Below are 19,639 nucleotides of genomic sequence, written 5' to 3'. Positions count from 1 at the left end.
TTTCTCATTGCATAATGTTGCATTCTAGTGTCAAAGTGAAGCTCAAAAAAAAGTTTTGTTAAATAAATGAATTATAGAATGAATGAGATTAATATATCTTCCATCTTGAAGGAGTGTATACTGCCATTAGGTTTTATACTCCAAGGAAATCAAAGAAAGAGGGGAAAAAAGCCTTAAAATATCAAAATATTTATAGTAGCTCTTTTTGTAGTAAACAAAAAGTGGAAACTATTCTTTATTGAATGAGAAAAGTTAGGGAAATTATAGTTAAGAATGTGATAGAATATTACTAAGCCCAAAGAAACAATAAAATGTATAGTTTCAGAAGAAACCAAGAAGACTTTTATGATAAGATGCAGAGTGAAGTGAGAACTAGAACAATTTATGCACTGCTAGCAATTTTAGAGGATCATCTAGGTGTTGCAACAGGCCTAGAGTCAGCAAGGTTCATGTCCCTGAGCTCAAAACTGACCTCAGACACTTACTAGTTATTGTGACCCTGGACAAATAACTTAACCCTGTTTACCTCAGTTCCTTATATGTAAAATGATCTGGAGAAGGAAATAACAAACTATTCCAGTACTTTGCCAATAAAATCCCAAATAGGGTCCCAAAGAGCCAGAACTGACTGAAAAATAACTGAATAGAAAACAGTATAGATAAAAATAACTTTGAAAAACTTTAGTACCCTGATCAATTCAGTATTAAACAGAGGCTTTGAAATTATTCTAACTAACATTGAAACAGAGAGGTGATGACTTTAAAATGCAGAATGACATAAACTTTTTTTGGGAATGGTCAATGTGAGAATTCCTTTTCCTTTCATATGTAGTTATGTATTTTTAAGGGTATTCTTTTGCTTTTAAATTTGCTCAATGTAAGGAGAAGGGAGACAAAAGAGAGAGATTAATAATATATATGATGGATCACTTTTTTTTTTGCAAGGCAAATGGGGTTAAGTAGCTTGGGCAATTATTAAGTGTCTGAGACTGGATTTGAACCCAGGTACTCCTGACTCCAGGGCTTGTGCTTTATCCACTATGCCACCTATCTGCCCCTATGGATCACTTTTTAAAATAAAAATAACTGTTACATGACAATGTTGCTGTGAATCAAAACTTGGGCACTGAATCACATTGTCAAAGATATTATATGAAGTATATTTCAAAAAATTATCTTAACATAATAACAACTTTATTGACACTTTAGTTATTGCAAAATGAATGGAGAGTACTGAAGAAAAATAATTTCTTGTTCAGGTTTTAAAGCAGACACAAGTTAAATTTCTTAATTATTGTCTTACTAATCCACATATGCTAAGTGATAAAATAAAAAGAAAAAATTAGAAATGGGGGAAATGAGCCATATCAGTAATAATTATGCCTTATAGTTTAACCAGCATGATTATGTATTATCTAATTGATTCAGAGTAATCTTATGGGATATGTGAGGCATACTAAAGCATAAAGTGATCATAGATTTAGATCTGGAAGGACATACGAAGCTATCTTTCTAACTCTTTCAATTTTTAGACCAGAAAAGAAAATCCAGAGAAATTATAACTTACTCAAGATCTTGCATTAATTCTTTATTCAATATATGTATGAATACTATGTTAGACTACCTCAAGGAAATTATATTCCATTGGGTTAAAAAGCAACATATATAAACATGAATAAATACAAAATACATTCAAAGTAAATATGTTGTCATTTTGGAAGAAGGTAGTTTAAGGGAATAATTAACTGGGAGGGGGCAACTAGGTGGTACAATGGATAGAGCACTAGCCCTGAAGTCAGGGAAACCTGAGTTCAAAACTGGCCTCAGACACTTAATAATTACTTAACTGTGTGAACTTGGGCAAGTAACTCCACCCATTGTCTTGCAAAAATAAAAATAAAAAAAATAACTGAAAGGATCAGAAAATACCCTGAGTAAAAAGTGAGACACTTGGTCTAATGGTTGTTCTGCTTATAGAGACAGATATCCCTTCTTCTCTCATTGACCCTAATAACTAATGGTGGAGTCCCTTCACAGGATTCCAGACAAGTCTTGTTCATTTGTAAATATTTCCTTTTTCTGAATAGAAGAGAGACCTGAAAGTCCTCCCCAAGACAGAGCCTCAAGAAAGACACATCTTTTACCTTGGTGTCAGAATAATAGATGTTGCTGTCTGGATTGTAAAGTCTATGATAACCCCATTGGGCATCCTATAAATGATATAAATAACAGCAATGTAAATACATAAGGCTGTGTTTGTACTTTAGGCAGTTTTGTTCAGGGAAGCCTGTAGAAAGAAAGCCTAGTGCCAGATGACTTGAAAGATCCCCTTATCACATTAATGAAATGCTCTAAATCTCTGTGCTCTGAAAGTCTGGCACTATCTTTTATCTTTTAAAAACCTACATGTATCTCAGAGAAGACCGATTTTATTTTCACAGTCCAGGCATTTAATGTGATAAAGCCTGAAATTTCTCAATGCACAGAAGATAGAAATCTGGATTATCCAAGTTGTCTCAAAGTCAGTCAGGTCAGAATTGGCTAGTTGCAGAGGCAGATACCCTCCCCCCCCGCATCCAAAGATGTTAATGTCTTGTCTATTTAGTACAATCATATATAGTAGAGGCTGAAATGCAAGGAGGATTAAGAGTTGGAGGAATTGGTCCATGGAAAAATAATTTCTCTCTTTTTATGGCATTTTCAAAGTTCTGGGGAAGGGTGAATGTGGCAAGAATGATTTATAGTAATGGTTTGGTCCACAAAGAATTTCATACTGGGCAATACTGACAGTCAGGGGAAAATGCAAATGTTATAAATTTGTTAATTGTTTTAGCATGCATTTCTTCCACATGTCTGAAAGTAAATGTAATTGAGGGTTGTGGTTTCTATGGCATGCCCAAAAATCATTGTGACTAACAATTGAATTTGAGGAAGGAGGGCAAGCAGAGTAGAAACCATGGAATAAAATGAAATGGAATGTCCTCTATCTTCTAAATTTTCTCTTTGTGGAGGAAATATTTTTAGATTATTTAATTGAATTTCTGGCAGTCATTTTAAATGGCATACCTGGTTTAGTTTTCTTCAGTTGATCATGAAAAAGTAAATAGTTTCCTAAGGTTGGCAGAGATCTTTGATAATCTCTGATCTAACCTTAATTTTACAGATGAGGAAACTGAGATATACAAAAGTTGGATGACCTTAATCCAAGATCATTTAGTGCCATACTTATGATTAGAATTCTAATCTTTTTATGATGTTCTTGGCATTATGCCAGGCTTTAAAGCATATACATTTTTAAAGTGATATTTAAATTTATGAACATTCTCTTAAGTATCACATTTCTCCCCAAATCAGAAATATAAAAAAAAAACTACTGGAGTCCATTAAATATGTGGTAAATGATAAATGTATTTTATAAGCAAATACTAAGAAATCTCAGGACTAGTCCAAAGTTATTCTCATTATATTTTATTGCACTAAAGTATCAAAAACTCTATTGAAAGTTCCAAAGTTACAGACTAGACCTTAAATGTTTTAGAAAACAAACAACAAAAAAAGAAGCATCCAAACATTTAAGGGGCAGCTGGGTGGTGCAGTGGATAGAGCACTGGCCCTGGAGTCAAAGAGTACTTGAGTTCAAATCCGGCTTCAGACACTTAATAATTACTTATCTGTGTGGCATTGGGCAAATCACTCAACCCCATTGCCTTACAAAAACAAAACAAAACAAAACCAAAAAAAAGAGAGAGAAGCATTAAAAATATTGTAGGCTCTGACTTGAGTATGGGGTCTGAAGGAAGACTTACTTTCACAAATTCAGTCTGGTCTCAGACACTTACTAGCTCTGTGACCTTGGATAAGTCATTTAACCTTGTTTGCCTCATTTTCCTCATTTAAAAAAATGAACTGGAAGAAGGCATGACAAACTACACCACCATCTTTGGGAAGAAAACCTCAAGTGAGGTCAGGAAGTCAGACAAGATAGAAAAACAATTTTTATGATGAAAACTTAATGCTTTCCAGTGCAAGACACATATATATCCCAAAATTGTGCATACATTGTTTAATTCTTAATGTAATTAACTGGCTTACTAAATAAGCATTTCAGAACACAGAAATGAAGTAGACATATTAGGTGCTTTCTTTAAATCTTCCTGGTTTATAATTGACTGGAAATTCTATTAATGCCATTTTCTGTAAAGAAATTTGTAAAGCCAAATGTATTTTAGATTTCTGAAAATTGAACTGTCATAAGATCTTTGAATAGCTAGCACATGGTAACAGTAAAATACATGTGGATTACCACACTATTTTAACACAGGGCCCATCATCACTTTCTGTCATGTCCCTTATAGACTTTTTGCCTTCTCCACACTATGTGAATGGGAGTCATACGAGAACTGGGTTTGGCACATTTAGGGCTAACACTATAATAACTGATCCAATCTATGGTGCAGGGCTGATGCCAGGAGATTGAAGATGTTATGCTCTCAGCACCTTCTGCTACCACAGTTGACAGAAAAGAGTAAATTGACCGTCCCTTTTGCTAATGACAGATGGAAGGATATTATTGGGATACTATTAGGAACATATTGGGAACAGAAAAATCATAAAGTAGGGAAGGGATTCAGAGAGAAAGTACTGTAGAAAGACAGAGAATATAGAAAAAAAAGTGGTGTGTGGGGGGAAGAGGGAGAGAATTTGGAATCCAAAGTTCTGAAAAAAAAACCTAATGTTAAAAATTGTTTTTACATAGAATTGGAAAAAATAACAATATTCAAAAAGAAAAGCAAAGCAAAAGGAAAAAGTAGTAAAAAAAATATCTTAAAGGATTAGGAGAAATAACTGGATAAAGAAAGTTTAATAAACAATGCCAAATATAAAAGGTTGAGTTAGCAGAGGGAATACTTCACCCAATCCAGCAACTACTCCAGCTCTTGGAAAGATATAATAAGGGAATTAATTTTCCAGAACACATCAAGTTGAGCTTAATGTTTAGTAATTTTCATAACTAAATTTTATTGTTGTTGTTATAACTGTCACCATTTTATTTTTATTGTCCTTTCAAGTTTTTGTTCTGCCAGAATTGCCAAGATTCTCTTGAAGAAGGGACATTGAACAAATGGAAGAAATTAAATAGAAGCATCTAGATGAAAGTGCATGTATAGTGGATATCAGTAGCAGAATAAAGTTGACATAGCAAGCAGACAGCCTTCAACATTCTCGAGGATGGTTGTATCAGATTAAAATGCAATTGGGAAATACTTTAAAAATAAATACAGATATAATAGAGCTTAGATAATGTTAATATAAGATTTTCTAAGTCAATATATGATCATCATGATATTTGTGTAGTTTAATGACCCTTTCTATTTAATCTGAAACTACTAGCATAAAGGAAATTAATTATATATATATATATATATATATATATATATATATATATATGTATTTCCCTCTTATCCTTGTTGTCTAGCACAGCTCCTCAAACAGAATAATTCCTTAATTAGAGAACACTGGTTGATTGGGTGATATAATGAGTTTTAAAACAAAATTTTTAAAATAGTTTAAAAACTGAATCTATAATAAGTTTTGTCCTTACACATTTTAATTCTAACACATTAATAATGTCTAATACATTAATATTTATTTAAATTATCATCATAAAATGATTTGTCTTAAGGAAATTTTGCTATTAAAAAAGGTGTCCTAAGATAAAATAATGAAACACTTGTTAAATAGAAAAGCCAATAGGATTGGAGTATGAGTTCAAATCAAATATTTCTGTGTGTGTGTGTGTGTGTGTGTGTGTGTGTGTGTATCTACAGATCTTAAAAATTTTCAATCCATTTCTTGCAAATCAGAAATGAACCAAGATTTGAAATCTACAATTTTCTATAGAAATCTATAATCTATAATTTTCATCTTGTTCCTCTTAAAATGTTTAGGGTTCCTTGTCACTTATACGAGATCAGGGAAACTATTGAGCCCAGCATTTTGAAATTCACATTCATCAAGGTTCATGCCAAACTCCAATCTGTGAATAGAGTATAGACCAAAGAAAGGTCTATTACTACTTAGAAAAAAGAGAAAACAAAAATCAATAGGATACCCTATTATATTTGATTCCTTTTAAGTTCTTGTTTTTGGTACAAGGTTTATCAACCAACATTGGAAATATGGGAAATGACTTTTGTTTCTGTTGTGAAGGAAAAAAACAGTTTGTGGCAATGTTTATATCACTATTATCCATCCCCCCCCAACCTCCCCATGCAAACTCTGGCTTGCAAATTTTCTGGGAGATTATAATCAGCATGTAGCTATGTACAATGAGTGGGCTGAACAAGTTTGTGTCACACTAATTATATATTTCAACAAAGTTTAATTTTAGAGATGGTCTCACAGATGCAATAACTAAATTGCAGCAAAAATAAATTATAATGGGACTATCAAGAATTCTGAGAACAATTCGGGGGGGAGTACAACCCAAGTTAAAATGAACTGAATACAAGTATAAATCAATTCAGGTGCAATATATGTAAAGATTGACAAGGGATTCTACTACATTTAGGCCCAGGCCAAAGGACTGTGAGTTGTTTTAGATCATTAAAAAACAAAAACAAAATTGATCTAAGGCAGAAAGAACAATGACTCACAATTTCTCTCATTTGCCTATTCTCACAGGATCCCATAATGATACAATTAATGAAGAAGTAAAATCTCTTTTTACATTGAATGAGGCAGATATTCAGACTTGTGCTTTATGGAGTACGAGGCCTTGGGTCGTTCACACTGTCTGCAATTACTTTGAAGAGACAGAATCAAATTAAAGCCAAAGCAAAAACAATTCTGATGGCACTTAGATATCACCAAAGGGTAGAGAGGTTCATTGAGGATAAGTAGGGGGTGAGAATCATAGTTCTCTAGTGATATAGAAGATTGGAGATTCTGGGTTGATCCTATGTACTTCAACCTTAGATTCTATATTTAGCACCTAGTGACAATGACATTTTTCCCCTGCTCTGATGCTTCCCTCATTTTACTACCCCAGTTCCAGAAGTGCTGTCTTCCAAAACCAAAATCTGAGAATATCTCTCTGATTCTTTGAAATCTAGAGGTGAGTATAATGACTTCATGTGTTGTTGCCTTTACATGCTTCAAACTTGTCTAGATTTTGCCACCGGACCTCAGCTACCATCTTAACCTAGGAATTTGCTCGGTACTTGGGTTGAATTCTCTTCAGTCTGCAACATTCATGTCTCTGAAGAAACTATATGTTAAAATACTTTTCTATCCCTATTCCCATTAATGAGTTCCTCTATAGAGTATCTCTATTTTGGAGAGAAGTCTAAGATGGTCAGTCTTTAATTCCTTTCTGACTTTGTTTTTCACCTTCTGAACTTTGACACTATATATCATTTACTTCCTTCACTCCAATAAATATCCATTGGTAGGTACCTGTGATTGGGACTTTGCTCTATCCATTATTTTTCAGTTACCTTCGTTTTTTTATATTATCTTACCATATTAGAATGTAAACTCCTTGAGAACAGGAACAGTCTTTATTTTTTGATAATATTTGTATACCTAGCCCTTACCTAGTACATAGTAGATGATTAATAAATGTTATTGCCCTGCCTTTCCAGAGAAAACACTGATCCTGATCTAGTGACCAAGTTCTCTGTTCTGATTTTTTTTGAAAGGAAAATGATTAAAGGGATTTTCAAGCTCATCAAATCCAAATCTTTCATTTTGCAGGTATGGTAACTGAGGTACAGGAGTTAAGCAATGTGTCTAAGACTATACACTTGTAAATACTACAGTGAAAATTCTATGTCCTATACTCTGGCTCCAAATTCAGTACCCCCCCCCATCTAGATCAAACTTGATACCCAAGAAACCAGTATTAACATGCATGATGAAAATATAGAGTTCAGGGGCGGCTAGGTGGCACAGTGGATAAAGCACCAGCCTTGGAGTCAGGAGTACCTGGGTTCAAATCCGGTCTCAAACACTTAATAATTACCTAGCTGTGTGACCTTGGGCAAGCCACTTAACCCCATTTGCCTTACCAAAAAACCTAAAAAAAAAGAAAAACATAGAGTTCTTAGATTTCTATTTACAGATGCTATTCCTGCTACCTATTTGGAGTTTATACTGGATAACACTGATTCATGAAGAAATCAATAGAACATATATAATAAGTATTGAATAAGTACAGATATAAAAATAATTATGGAAATTTCTTATGATACATATATTTTTGATACTGAAAACTAAAGTATAAAATATTTAAATCATCTTTCTTGAGTGGCATGTGAATTTAAAACAATTTATATGAGACTAATAAAATACGATTTGCCTGAGGAGAAGAAAAGTAATCAGAAATCATTAACTGATTTTTAATTGTGTATCATGAGCTATGAATTTACTCTTCCAATCACACTGGCAGGTTAGCCTCTCCAAAAAAAGACTAGTTTTTTTCCTCTCATGGTTCTAGGGGATTATGAGTTTGTAAGAAATGATTTTATACTTAAATTCATGAGATCTTATTGGTATTCTTCCTCTATTGATTATTGGTTGATCTCAACTTGTCAGCCTAACTTTATCAGCTTTTAGAACAGGATACTAAAGTAATTTAATCAGATGGCAGCTAGGTGACCCAGTAGATTGAGTTCCAGGTCAAGAGTCATGAAGACCTATCTTCTTGAGTTCAAATCTCATCTCAGATGTTTACTAGCTATATGATTTTGAACAAGTCATTTAAATGTGTTGGAGAAGAGAGAACAACTCATTCAAGCATCTTTGCCAAGTAAACCTCACAAGAGGTCAGAAAAAGTCAGACCCAACTGAAATAACTCAGCTACAACAGTATAGTAAGAATAGTTAATATAAAGCATCCCCCACAAAAGTCCATATTGTACTATTCCACTGCTACATATGGAACTTAAGGAAGAGTGGACTCAACCTTAGGGAGCACTTGGATTAAAATAGTGGCATAGTAGTGGTCATTTGAAGTTATTTTCTCCCTTTTGTAGAACACGAAGTTTCTCTTAAGCTGACTACCCAGAAAATGATAAAGCTGCTTTTCCTCAATGTAGACATTGACATTAATTATTCTTATTCCAGAGAATGTTTAGAGATTAGTCAAATATTGAAGATCCATTGCATATATTGTACCAATCCTCTTGAATTTTGCTCTGCTTCTGGACTCTGATGTCTCTGGAGGAGAAAATGAGGCCAAAGACTTTCAGCAGCTCTGCGGCATTTAAATCCAATTCACAGGCAAGCCAAGACCACCCCTTTCTGAAAACAAAGAATAAACAGTTATTCCGGAGACACTTCTAGGATACTTATGTAAAAGTCCAAAATCTCCAAACCAATAAAGTTCATAAAGTTTTCCTGTGGTCAAGAAGGAGGCAGGGGACGAGATCATGAATCAAGGCATTTCCTATACCCACCCTCTACAAAGTGAATTATTCATAAAGGTTCCACTTTTTAGTTTTCAGATGTTCAGATGCTCAATTATGAGCTAGACAGTTGATTTTATACCAGCTCCACCAAGCATGATCAAGCAACTTCAACCAAATTAAATATATCTCCTGTCACACCTAGCTGAAGCACTCTTGATTGATTTATGCAATAAAGGTATTCTCAACTGTTTATGGCAGTTGCAGATTGATTGTTTCAATGTCTGTGTTCCCACCTGACTAAAAGTATTTGGGCATAACATCATATTCAGTGCTTTATAATTGATTGTTTTGCTCAATTGACCCCCTCCCTTTTATTTTCATGCTGTGTGAAATCCCAGATTATATGTTATTTGAAAAAGCAGGCTGGAGCATGTTCATATGTATTTAGTCATATGGTGAAATTCTTAATATGTGTACAATTTCCATTAGTTGTGTGTCATTTGAAATTATGAAAAATATAATATTTATAAAAAATACTTATGTCTGATAGAAAGTAGGGACTATATAAATGCTTGTTTCTATTCCCCTTCTTCATTTCCCCCTTAATTTGATAAAATTATTGTTTCTAATCTGTTATCTCAAAAAATGTGTTTTTTTTTACAAATGTTGATGTGCATTAATTACTTAAGCTCTCAGTTTACTGCCTAAGAGTGTCAGCTATCAAAATAGGCTGTAGGATACATGAGAAATTTCCCTTAAGCTAGGTTACTCAGAGAATGATAAAGCTGCCTTTCCTCAATGCAGACACTGACAGTAATTATTAATGACCCAACATGCATTTTACATATTAAATCCTACTACTCTATTGAAGAAAACACGAACTCTATTTTGGTTGTAAAAAAAGGTAATCATGATAAGGCTTGGTGTCTCATTAAATGTAATTTCTGACAGGCTAGAAAAATTTAGAGTCAGTTTGAGAGACTCAATAGAATGGCATAGAGTCAGAGAGCCCTCAGTTCAAATTCTTTCTCTGATATTATTTGTGTGATGCTGGGATGGTCATACAACTACTATACAATGGGTAATAGCACATATCTCCCAGGATTGTTATGAGAATCAAATGCAATAATGTTTATAAATGATTTTGAATTTTTTTATTAACTATTATTATTGTTGTTCTTTTGACAGTGAAATATGAGGCAGATAGTGGCACAGTGAAAACAATACCAGGTCTGGCAGGAAGAGTCACCTTTCTGGAGAAGGATATGGCAAACCACTCCAATATCTTTGCCAAGAAAATCCCAAATGCAATCACAAAAATTTGAAGATGTCTGAAACAACTAAACAGCAACTAAAGGAGAATACAGATTTTTTGACTAGTAATCCTTTACTTAAGACAAATTCAGTTCTTTTTCTATCATATATTTCTCTATCTCTCTTACAATTCCTTGTTTGTGTTTTGCTATAAATTCCTCACACCCATTGTGCATATCTCCATAACCCTCTGGGTAACCCTCAATTTCAATCCTTTGAGGACTAAAGTGCTTTGTGATATAAACTTATATAACACTAAAATAATATTATTATTAAGAAGTAAACACTTCATTACTTTCTAGTTTTTTGAAATGGGGCATGAAATGCATACATTCTAAACTCTGTTTCCACCAGAACAAAACATTCTTAGAAAAGAGGGTAGCAAAGGGTTATTAGAATAAACATACAATTTTCTGTTGTTAGCAGGGTTAAACATTCTTGATTTAAGACTGACTTGTCTCTCAAAAGGTGGGCAACATATCCAATAAATCCTTAGAGCTGGTATAACCCTGGAATGAAAAAGATTTTATTTTGCCCTTAACACTCAAGACTAGTTGAAAAGCAAGATATTTTAATTGTAACTTATACTGAGACAATTGGAAGAATGGATATAAAGGTGTAGGGATAAATCATAGATTTTTTTTTATTCTCTCTTCTCATGTTCAAAACAGTAATGCTCTCTTTCTCTCTAATTCACATTTACACGCTTATGGAAACTGAGATTCAGAGAGTTTACATGGATTGCCAAGGTTATATGGTTATAGTATACTTTGATGTGAAAATTCAAGAAGTTGAGGAAAAATCCTAAGTAAAAACTTTCACTTAGAATCCATATCCAGAACAAGGAAGGTGATAAAATAATAATGATAATAGTATTCTTTACAAATAATTTTAAGTTTATAATGTTCTTAAATATATAAAATCTCTTTTCAATGAGATATGAATTCATATCTAATGCCAATATTGTACTGAATTTTTAGACTTAAGTCAATTAGAAGTAATTTTTATTTAATTAACATGAATCTAATATCCAAGCTTTTTTAGCTTGATGATATATAGAAAAGTGGAGGAAAGAAGACCATTTAGGAGATATTGACTCCCAATCAGTATGAAAAAAATTAATGTCTAAACTCAAGTGATAGCAAAGGGGCATTTTTTAATAATTCTTTTTTATTAAAGATTTTATTTATTTTGAATTTTACAATTTTTCCCCTAATCTTACTCCCCCCCCCACCACCACAGGAGGCAATTTGTCAACCTTTACATTGTTTCCATGGTATACATTGATCCGGATTCAATATGATGAGAGAGAAATCATTTCCTTAAGAAAGAAACATAAAGTATAAGAGAAAGCAAGATCAGACAATAAGATATCAGGTTTTTTTCCCTCGAAATTAAAGGTAATAGTTCTTGGTCTTTGTTCAAACTCCACAGTTCTTTCTCTGGATACAGATGGTATTCTCCATTGCAGACAGCCCAAAATTGTCCCTGATTGTTGCACTGATGGAATGAATGAGTCCATCAAGGTTGATCATCGCCCCCATGTTGCTGTTAGGGTGTGCAGTGTGTTTTTGATTCTACTCATCTCACTCAGCATCAGTTCATGCAAATCCCTCCAGGCTTCCCTGATTTCCCATCCCTACTAGATTCTAATAGAATAGTGTTCCATGACATACATATACCACAATTTGCTAAGCCATTTCCCAAATGAAGGACATTTACTTGATTTCCAATTCTTTGTCACCAAAAACAGAGCTGCTATGAATATTTTTACACAAGTGAATGTTTTTACCTTTTTTCATCATCTCTTCAGGGTATAGACCCAGTAGTGGTATTGCTGGATCAAAGGGCAGGCACATTTTTGTTGCCCTTTGTACATAGTTCCAAATTTCTCTCCAGAAAGGTTGGATGAGTTCACAGCACCACCAACAACGTAATAGTGTCTCAGATTTTCCACAACCCTTCCAACAATGACCATTATCCTTTCTGGTCATATTGACCAGTCTGAGAGGTGTGAGGTAGTACCTAAGAGAGGCTTTAATTTGCAATTCTCTAATAAGTAATGATTTAGAGCAATTTTTCATATGACTATGGATACAAAGGTGCATTTTTATTCTAGGATAAAATTCTGATTTATTAGCCTAGCATTTAAGATTCTCCACTTCATAACTTCTAAATCCCTTCCCCTTGCTTCCTCTGAAATCTTTTAACAAACTGTGCTACTTCCAGAAATCTGAAATTCTATTTCTCATTGTTATGGTACTACTCCCTACCTTTTCCCCTCATTCTCCAGCCTGTATACTGCCCCCCTTTATTATTTCCTCAAAATCTTTTAATGCCTCTAAAATTTAACTCAACTGCTACCTCCTACAATTCTCTACATTACCCCATAGCATGTCCCTTCTCACATTACTTTTTGTTAAAAAAAATTGATATTTTCTTTTCTTTTCCAGTTACAACCTATGATAGTTTTTCAAGATTCATCCATTTGCAAATTCGTAAGTTATATATTTTTCTACTGGTGAAAGTTGTACATGTACATTTGTCTTTAACATATTTATGCATTTATGCACTAATGCATTTATGCATTAGTAATTTTATGTAAGAGGAATTAGGACTAAGGGGAAAGAAAGAAAACAATGAGATAGAAAAGAAAACCATAAGAGATTTTTTAAAAAGTGCATGGAGCATATATTCAGACTCTGTGTTTTTGTTGCGCCTATTGAGTTGTGGATGGCATTGTCCATTACAGATCTCCCAGAGTTGTCCTTGATCTCTGAACTGCTAAGAGAAGTTGCATGCATCATAGTTGACCAACTCACAATGTTGTTGTTAATGTGTACAATGTTCTCTTGGTTCTACTGTCTTTGCTCAGCATCATTCCCATGTAATTCTTTCCCTGCTTCTCCAAAGTCTGACTACTCCTGGTTTCTTATAGAACAATAGTACTCCACAATATGCACATACAATAACTTGCTCAGCCATTCTTCAATTGATGTACATCCTTTCAATTTCAATTTCCTTGCCACTGTAAAAAGAGTTAATCAGCATGGAAAAAAATAAGGTCTAAGCTCAAGTGATGGCATATAAATATCCTTGAATATGTGACTGACTTTCCCCACTTTTTAATGATTTCTTCTGGGTACAGTTCTAGTATTGATATTGCTGGGAAAAAAGGTATGATCAATTACATTGCTCTTTGGGTGTAGTTCCAGATTGCTTTCCAGAATGACTGGATTAGTTCCAGTCCAAAAATGCATTAATGTTCCAATTTTTCCACATTTTCTCCATTGATCATTTATCTTTTTTTTTGTATGTCAGTCAATCTGATAAGTGTGAGATGGTATCTCATAGTTATTTTAATTTTAATTTTTCTGATCAATAAAGATTTGGACCATTTTTTCATATGACCATATATCTCTATTTCTATCTATCCATCTATCTATCTATCTATCTATCTATCTATCTATCTATCTATCTATCATCATCAATCTATCTATCTCTTTATTTTCTTCATCTGAAAACTACCTGTTCATATCCTTTGGCCATTTAGCAATTGGGGAATGACTAGTAATCTTAGTCATTCAGATTAATAATTAATAATTAATATTTTAGAAATACATACTTATTTCATATACTTTTATCATACGTACTGTGAAAATTTTTTCCCAATTTTCTCTTCTTCTAATCTTGGAAGAATTGGTTTTATCAGTACAAAAGATTTTTAAACATAATATAGTCAAAATCATTCATTTTATAATTTAGAATGTTCTCTAGTTCTTGTTTGATCATAAATTCCTTCCCTCTCCATGGATCTGACAGGGTATTTCTTGATCTCCTAATCAGTCTATGGTATAGTCCTTTATGTCTAAATCCTGTACCTATTTTTTAAAATTATATACATATTTTATTTGTTTTCTAATTACATACAATGGTAATTTTTACCAATCATTGTTTTTCCAAGGTTTTGAATTTTACATTTTTTTTCCTCCCTCCCTTCCTTTCCACCTCCCTCCCCCCAGCAGAAGGCAATCTGATCTAGTCTTTACATTTGCTTCCATGATATGCATAGATCAAAACTGAATGTGTTGAATAAAGAAAGAGATCTGAAGGGAAGAAAACATTAGACATAACAAAATTATGTAATACAGAAGACAATTTTTAAGAATTGAAGATAAAGATCTTTGGTCTTCATTTAAACTCCACAGTTCCTTCTCTGGATACAGATGGCATTATTCATCACAGATTCCCTAAAATTATTGCTGATTATTGCAATGATGGATTGAGCAAGTTCATCAAGATTTCTCATCACCCCATGTTATTAATAAGATGTATAATGTTTTTCTGGTTCTGTTTATTTTACTCAGAATCAGTTCATGCAAGTCTTTCTAGACTTTTCTGAAATCCCATCCCTCATGATGTCTATCACATACATGTACCACAATTTGTCCAGTCATTTCCCAAGTGATGAGCATACCCTCAATTTCCAATTCTTTGCCACATCAAACAGAACTGCTATGAATATTTTTGTACATATGTGATTTTTTACCCTTTTTTCATGATCTCTCTTCAGGGAATAGAGCCAGTAGTGGTATTGCTAGATCAAAGGGTGTGCATTTTTTATTGCCTTTTGGGCATAATTCCAAATTGCTCTCCAGAAAGATTGGTTCAGTTCACAGCTCCATCAACAATGCATTAATGTCCCAAGTTTCCCACATCCCTTCCAACATTGATCATTATTCTTTCTGGTCATATTGAACAATCTGAGAGATATGAATGGATATCTCAGAGATACTTTAATTCGCATTTCTTTTATCAATAATGATTTAGAGCAATTTTTCATGTAACTATAAATAGCATTGATTTTGTCATCTGAGAATTGCATTTGCATATGCTTTGATCATTTGTCACTTGGGGAATGACTTTTTTTAATTTATAAATTTGACTCAGTTCTCTATATATTTTAGAAATGAGTCCTTTGTCAGAAACACTAGTTGCATAATTTGTTTCCCAATTTACTACAATCCTAATGCAATCAAAAATATTCAGTTTGTTTTTTATAATGTTCTCTATCTCCTCGTTGATCATAGACTGATCCCATTTACATAGATCTGACAGGTAAACTATTCCTTGTTCTAATTTGCTTATAATATTATCTTTTATGCTTAAATCCTTCATCTATTTTGACCTTATCTTGGTAGAGGGTGTGAGATGGTTGGTCTAAGCCTAGTTTCTGTAATGCTATCTTCTAGTTTTTCCAGCAGCTATTATCAAAGAATGAATTTATATACGAGAAGCTGGACTCCTTGGGTTTAGCAAACAGTAGATTACTATGATCATTTCCTGCAGTCTCTTTTGCACCTAATCTATTCCACTGATCCACCACTCTATTTCTTTGCCAGTACCAGATAGTTTTAGTAACTGATGCTTTATAATATAATTTTAGATTTGGTATAGCTAGCCTGTCTTCTTTTGTATTTTCTCATCAAATTCCTGGATATTCTTGACTTTTTATTCCTCTATATGAATTTAGTTAACATTTTGTAGTTCACTAAAGTTTTTTTAGATGTTTGATTTGTATGGCACTAAATAAGTAGCTTAATTCAGGTAGAATAATCATTTGTATTATTATATTAGCTTGGTCTATCCATGAGCAGTTGCTATTTGCCTTGTTATTTAGTTCTGATGTTATTTGTGTGAAAAGTGTTTTATACTTATTTTCAGAGTTTCTGAGTCTGCTTTGTCAGGTAGACTCCCAAGTATTTTATGTTGTTTGAAGTTATTTTAAATGAGATTTCTCTTTCTATCTCTTGCTGCTGTATCTTGTTAGTAATATATAGAAAAGCTGAGGATTTATGTGGGTTTATTGTATATCCTGTGACTTTGCTAAAGTTGCTAATTATTTCAAGTAGGTTTTTGGAAGATTTTTTTAGGGTTCTCTAGGTATACAATCATATCATCTGCAAAGAGTGAGAGTTTTGTTTCTTCATTCTGAATTCTAATTCCTCCAATTTCTTTTTCTTCTTTTATTGCTAAAGCTAACATTTCTAATACCGTATTGAATAATAGTAATGATAATGGGCATCCTTGTTTCACCTTTGCTCTTATTGGGAATGCTTCAAGCTTATCCCCATTACATATAATGCTTATTGAAGGTTTCAGATAGATACTGCTTATCATTCTAAGGAACAATCAATTTATTCTTTTGCTCTCTAGTGTTTTTAGTAGAAATGGGTGCTGTATTTTGTCAAAGGCTTTGTCAGCATCTATTGAGATAATGATTTCTGTAAGGCTTGTTATTGATATAGTCAATTATGCTGACAGGTTTTCTAATATTGAACCAATCCTGAATTCCTAGACTAAATCCTACTCCGTCATAATGTATTACCTTAGTAAAATTTTGCTGAAATCACTTTGCTAATATTTTCTTTAAAAATTTTGCATCCATTTTTATTAGGGAAATTGATCTATAATTTTCTTTCTCTGTTTTAACTCTTCCTGGGTTAGGTAGCAGCACCATATATTTGTCATAGAAGGAATCAGACAGAGTTCCATCTTCACCTATTTTTTTCATATAGTTTAAATAGAATTGGAACCAATTGTTCCTTGAATGTTTGATAGAACTCACTTGTGAATCCATCTGGCTCTGGAGATATTTTTCTTAGGGAGTTCATTAATGGCTTATTGAATTTCTTTTCCTGAGATAGGGTTATGCAGGTATTCCATTTTCTATTCTTTTAACCTGGACACTTTATATTTTTATAAAAATTTTTCTATTTCCTTAGATTATCAAATTTATTGGCGTACAGTTGGACAAAATTGTTTGAATTATTACTTTAATTTCCTCCACATTGGTGGTGAATTCACCTTTTTTCATTTTTGATACTAGTAATGTGGTTTTCTTCTTTCTTTTTTTAAATCAAATTAACCAAAGATTTATCTATTTTTTTCATAAAACCAACTCTTGGTTTTATTTGTTCAATAGTTTTCTTGCTTTTGATTTTATTAATTTCTCCTTTAATTTTTTAGAATGTCTAATTCAGCATTTAATTGAGATTTTTAATTTGTTCTTTCTCTAACATCTTTAGTTGCATGATCAGTTCATTGATTTTCTCTTTATCTTATTCATGTACTCATTTAGAGACATAATATATCCTCTAATAATTGTTTTGGCTGTGTCCCTTAAGTTTTGATATGTTGTCTCATTATTATAATTATCTTGGATGGAGGACTCTCTTATCTATGTTTTCCAACATTCTATTCACCTCCTTAACTTCCTTCTTGCATATTTTATGGTTAGATTTATCTAATTCTGAGAGGAGAAAGTTGAGATCTCCTACTAGTAGAGTTTTGCTGTCTTAGTCTTCCTGAATTTCATTTTCCTCTAAGAATTTGAATGCTACATTTGTCTAATATTGAAATTACTTCATTGTCTCTAGGGTACCTTTTAGGATGATGTAAGTTCCTTCCTTATTTCTTTTAATGAGATCTATTTTTGCAGCTGCTTTGTCTGAGATAAGAGTTGCTACTCCTGCCTTTTTACTTCAGCTGAAACATAATTATTTATTCTTAGACTTTTACCTTTATTCTGTATGTATCTCTCTACCTTCAAATGTGTTCCTTGTAAGTAGAATATTGTGGAATTCCTTTTCTTTTTTAATATACTCTGATATCCATTTCCATTTTAAGGGGCATTCATCCCTTTCACATTCAAATCTTGATTTCCCTCCATGCTATCTTCCCCCTTTTTCACCTTATCCCAATTCTCCAATATTTTGCATCTGAAATCCTGTTCCTATTTTGATCTTATTTTGGTATAGTGTGTGAGAAATGGGTCTCTGCCTAGTTTTTGCCCTCACATTTCTTTAAATTACCTCATCTGTTTGTCTGTTTCACTCTTCCATTATAATGTAAGCTCCTTGAGGACACAAAGCATAGTGGTGTCAGAAAAAAATCATAGGATTTAGAGTCAGAGGATTTGGCTTCAAGTTCTGGTTTTTCCATTTACTACTCATATGTCCTTAAGAAATTATATTATGTCTCAAGGCCTTTATTTCCTTATCTGCAAAATAAAGAGGACAGCTGGGTAGTGTGATGGACAAAGCACTGAGTCTGGAGTCGGGAGAACCTGAGTTCAAATCCTGTCTCAGATACTAGTGTATGACCCAGGGCAAGTCACTTTACTGCAAGTAAATGGCAAAGCACTTCAGTATCTTTGCCAAGAAAACCCCAAATTGGGTCATGAAGCATTGCACATGAATAAACAATGACAAAATAGCAATAAAAATGTAGTTTGGATAGATGATTTCTAAGGTCATTTTCAGCTCTATGATTATTTTTCTCATTTGTATCCTCAACTCCAAACAAATAATAAGACATGTTTCCTTCATCCCTGAGAAGCTTTATCCTAGAAATGGAATTAATATTAATACTTGCTCATGCTAGAGACTGCCTTTCCTAATGCTTAAAATGGTGGAGGTAATTTTGAAATGAAATATAAATCAATGTCATTTCTATTTCCATTTTATATTCCTTTTTCATTTGAATTGTACTTATCCCTCCACTATCACCATATCTCAGTAATACTTTTGAGGACCTCTTTACCTCATAGATCATGCTTGCTTGTAGGCATATGATGCTACAATCTGTATTTTCCTCCTCAGTCTGGATGCTTTCTTTTAGGCATCACTGCAGTTTCCCCATATTATTCTTTTCCCTATGCTATTCTTGTGACTGTTTTTTTAAAGGAACTAGTTTAGTGGTTGTATCTGGGCAGTTTTCTCCTTCCTGTTCCATTTTAAGTTTAAAGAAATCTGGATCAGATTAGTCAGTCTCCAGGCAAATGCATTCTTCCTGGCTTTTGTTAGATTCCTCCTCTCCTCCCCCAACGCCATCATTCCCATATCATAAGC

The sequence above is a fragment of the Macrotis lagotis genome, chromosome 5, assembly GCF_037893015.1.
Source record: "Macrotis lagotis isolate mMagLag1 chromosome 5, bilby.v1.9.chrom.fasta, whole genome shotgun sequence".
Taxonomy (NCBI): domain Eukaryota; kingdom Metazoa; phylum Chordata; class Mammalia; order Peramelemorphia; family Peramelidae; genus Macrotis; species Macrotis lagotis.
Note: the sequence above shows the minus strand (reverse complement) of the source record.